Source organism: Apium graveolens, unplaced genomic scaffold (assembly GCF_009905375.1).
Source record: "Apium graveolens cultivar Ventura unplaced genomic scaffold, ASM990537v1 ctg2762, whole genome shotgun sequence".
In the NCBI taxonomy this organism is placed as follows: Eukaryota; Viridiplantae; Streptophyta; class Magnoliopsida; order Apiales; family Apiaceae; genus Apium; species Apium graveolens.
Window position 1 is genome coordinate 67271 of NW_027417791.1, and position 4741 is coordinate 72011.

Genomic DNA, 4741 nt, shown 5'->3' on the forward strand with positions numbered 1-4741 from the left:
AGTTAAAAGAGGAAGTCAGTGCACCACAGTTCATGGACTTTGCAGCTGCAGATCTATTGGACTATGCAATCTCTTCTTCACAATCTCACTTCAGGTTGGTATGAATTAGTATACTGCTCAAGCAATCGTCAAGGACATGGTATGGCACTCTAACTGTAGTTACAGTTTTATATGAACTAGTAGAGTCGTCATATTTATAACTATCTTATCACTAGGCACAATCATATTATTTTATATGTGCAGTGGTATATTGATAATGCAACATAATAATTAGTATCTAAAGTACTTGACAAGTATCGGTCAATGATATGTTGTTAACATTATGTTGCAGATATTTGTAAGCTTTTGACATGAATGAGAATTACTTAGACTTTACCCTAAGTGATCAATGTTTTATCAAAAACTCATTCATATTGAAAAAAAAATTAAACTTCTTTCTACATTAGTGATTTCTTATTTCATGTAAAATCTTTTAAAATCACTATTGTAAATCATTTTCTCTCTATTACCATATATTCTGTGTTACAGGTTCAGTCTCCAATGACTTTCTTTCATTGACAATCATGAGGTTGAAAACCCACAACGTCTATCCCAGACTGTAAAGACAAACACAAAAACAGAACCAACCAACACTCTCTTACCACAAAATGTAGTATGAATGAGCGTGAGGAAGATAGTGCCTTAGTGCACCAAATAAGGAAGGTTCTGTAGTCAACACAGTAGCTCTGTCTCCTACATAGATGAGTAGTATTTAAACCGAGACAACTGCTAGCCCCCATACATCTTCTCAAAAAGATGTAATGGCTGAAAAGGCACAAAAACAGTTACTAGATTCATTCTCTCAACAGGGTGCGTCTATTGAATTTTGCCTGTCGGCCAAGGCATCCGATGTAGTGTCACCACTTCAAACATAAACAATTCTTGATGCACAAGGAAAGGTTACACACACAAAGGATGAGTTGACGGAAACAAGAGTTTCGACCATTTTAAGGTCAGATTCGATTGTTCAAGGTTCGTTAGTGGACCAATTGCCTTTACAGGTGTTAGGAGAGGATACTGATCCAAAAGCCATATGTCAGTGGTCAGTGTCTACCTCCCCAGGCTTAAATCCCCTGGATGCATCTGCGGATAGTGGATCTGACATAGGTGCAGATCGGCAACTTGTTGACAATGATTCAGATATTACCTGATGAGTCACAAGGAAATGTCTTCACAGACATTAGAAGGGAACTTTGATCTTTATGCTAAATTCGTTGGATCATTGTTTACCTTCCCAGAATTCAAATCTGGAACCCTAAAAGGGAAACTAGCAACTTGTAGATTATGACTCAGATTCATCTGACGAGTTTAACAAGGATGGGGATTTGTGAACTCCCATTGCACCACCTGTGACCTCCTTAAGGATGGCTAAGGTGATTTTCCTTGCAGGTACAGCTGATTTTTGGAGCTATGAGTGGAGTGATACACTTGTGAGAATGAGTGTAAACACGAGTGGAGAGAAGAGTGAAACACATGTGAGGTACACTAAAACACAATCACACACTCACAGTGAGGAAGAAAGAGAAACTACTTGTTATTTCTTTTCCAACCAAGTGAAATATGAGAACTCCTTCAGACGACGGCATACATTCCTTCTTTAAGGGGGAGATAAAAGCTTAAGTAATAGTTTGGAGGATTCCTCAACTAAGGGGGAGAAATAGCAGGGAGGAAGAAAAAGATCCTAAAAATGTACACTACACCACTCCATTGTTGTTTCTAACTACGGATCCTATTGTACGGGAGAGGTGGTAAACACAAGGTGATTTCCTAGTAAGGGAAGAAGCTGTTAGGGGAGTACCATTGGTTTTTATCTGCGGATCCTATTGTACGGGAGAGGTGGTAAACGAAGGTGATCTTCTTTAATCAGTTGATTCTCATAGGGGGAGAAACAAGAGATATAGGCTTCTCAACAGGAAATGTGGTTGTACAAATGAAGATGGAACTACTTGAAGATATGTTTAGTCTAGAGGAACATCTACTTGGAATCTGGAAAATGTTAAATCTAGTCCAGAACCTTCTACTATTTACTTTGCATGTATGTTTATATCTTTTTCTTATTTGTTAGTTGAGTTATCCTCTAGGTATTTGTGTGTTATTGTCTAACAAACAAATAGGGGGAGATTGTAAGTCATATGTCATAGCCTATTTGTATATTCGAGGATTCAACTCAACTCAAATAAGAATGTAATAAGTAAATAGTGGATCTACCGTCAGAGAGATCTCGCAAAGTAATATCTGTCAAAGGATTCAGAAACAAGGTTCATCTACAGACTTGAGGAGTTAATTCACTGGAAGAAGTTCAAGAAGTTGATCATGCCTCAGTGATATAAATCAAGATCGTGGATTTAATCAAGTGACAGAGATCTCGCCAGGGTATCAATTAATTACAAGGATTTAATCTGAAGAAAATCAAAGTGTCAAAGTCAAGACATGAAGAAACGTCACGGAAGTTAGTCACTCATGAACCAGACAGTACATCGAGTGTCAACGTTGAAGTGGTGGAATTGATTCATAATTCTCAGTGATTTTCAGAAGATATTCAGAAGAATGGATGCTGCTCAGGGTTAGTATTAATTCTCTATTAATTAATTAAGTCATATAATTTAATTAAGAAAATAATTTATATCTGTAAAGATTAATTTATTGATTAATTAAATTAATTGATTAATTAATTCTGAATTAATTTTAGGAATTTTCAGAAGTTTAATTGGATTAAATTCAATCTTAAATCAGCAAGACAATTGAAAATGAACTAGCATGACAATCTGGATTGTCATACCGATTTTCATGCCAGTTCAAAAGATTGTCCTACCGATAGTCATGCTAGTTCAATCAGATTGTCTTGCTAGTTCAATTGAAAGTCCTACTGAAAGTCTTGTTGAGCCAAAGAGATTGTCCTACCGATTGTCATTGCAGTTCAAGTAATTTTGTTGGATTGCATACAAAAAGAAAAAGAAGCAGAAGACATTCACTCACTGAAAAATACAAGAACACAGCAGCCGCCTAAGAAATATTTCATTGTTCTCTGCTGAAATTCAAAGATCAATTTCTAGATTGCAAAGTTAAATCCAATCAACTAGAAATCTTTATCTTGTTCTTGTGTAACAATCTAGCGGATCAAAATCCCTAGAACTTAATCTCAAATCGCGTTTAGCATTTGATTCTAATTATTGCAAAAATAGAAAAAGTTCATGTCGAATTTATTCTAGATTTGTGATAATTGATTTGAGATTAATACCTTGTAATCGATACAGTTATTGTAACACCTTTCAAGTTTAATAATATTTTTATTTAACTTGAATTTTGTTTCATTTTTTTTTATTCCGCATTTATTCGATTATTTGGTACTGTTTGTATTCAACCCCCCCTTCTACAAACACATTGGGACCTAACACAATCCTTATAAAGAGGTACAATACAGATAATGTAAATTTTCTTATATAAGAGAAAATGAACATTTTAGGATTATATAAAAAAAGAATCCTAAAAGCACTTTTAAATTATAAGAGAGGAATATCTGAAAATCTCATACAAAATTTGAATTGAACGATTGTTTCACCTTAAACACATAAAAGGAATTATTGTCCCATAATAATAATACTCGACTATGGATACTTGGGAATATCTATACTATTCACATAATCTCATTTCTAAGTCATGTACTTAGAGATATAGAATTCATATCATATTCCAAGGATATTTATTAATCTAATATTTATATCGCATTAAATTAAGACTTAATAAATTATTAAAAGAATAATCGATAGAACATAAACATTAATAATCCAAATATCATAAATAAAACATAATAGCGTTGTCTCTAGGGCACAAACACTAACAAAATGGGCCTCCTTTTTCGTCGAAAATCCGGCCCGGTCCGAAACCCGAAAGATCTGGATAAAAACACGGATTTAACAAAGTCTAGATAAAAGTAGGGAATTGGTCAACTGAAGGGGTTAGATGGCCCTGATCTAAAAAAACCCGGATAAAAGTTCGGTTCCCGGATAAAAGCCCGGGATTTTGAAAAGCCCGATTAAAAATTGAAATTATATAAAATTTGAAAATATACAATACCTTTTATAATTTTTAAAAACTTATATTATAATATTAGAATCAATTAAGGTATATATGATTATTTGTCGACTTATTTTCTTAAAGTTTTCTGTTTTTTATAAAATTAAAAGGTATTAAAGATAATTACTAAATTAGTTGTAATTGTAATCAATTTTTTTATATTATAAATTGCAAATGATGTCTTATTTAAATTTTTAATTTTATATTATATAGTTTGTGACTATACAAAATGTATGAATTAGGCATTTTTGTGTATTAAGAATGCATAGTGCATGTAAAGTAATAACAACTAACAAACTTGTGTTTGACACTAATAACTAGCTGATCATACCAGATTTTGGAAAATACTAACTGTTGTACATAATTATATAATTATAATTATTTATAATATTGTAAAATAATTATTTATTTTGGTGTCTAAACTACTCTATCTGATATATCAAGATATTGTTTTCTCCGGTATTTAACTATTCATAGTTCGACTTATAAGATATAAAAATAATATTTTTAATATAAATAAAAAGTACGAATAAATCCCGATTCGGCCCGACCCGGCCCGGTCCGCGAGCCTAAAACGAGCCTTATATTTCTTAAGAAGCCCGACCCGGCCTGATTTTTAAAAAACACG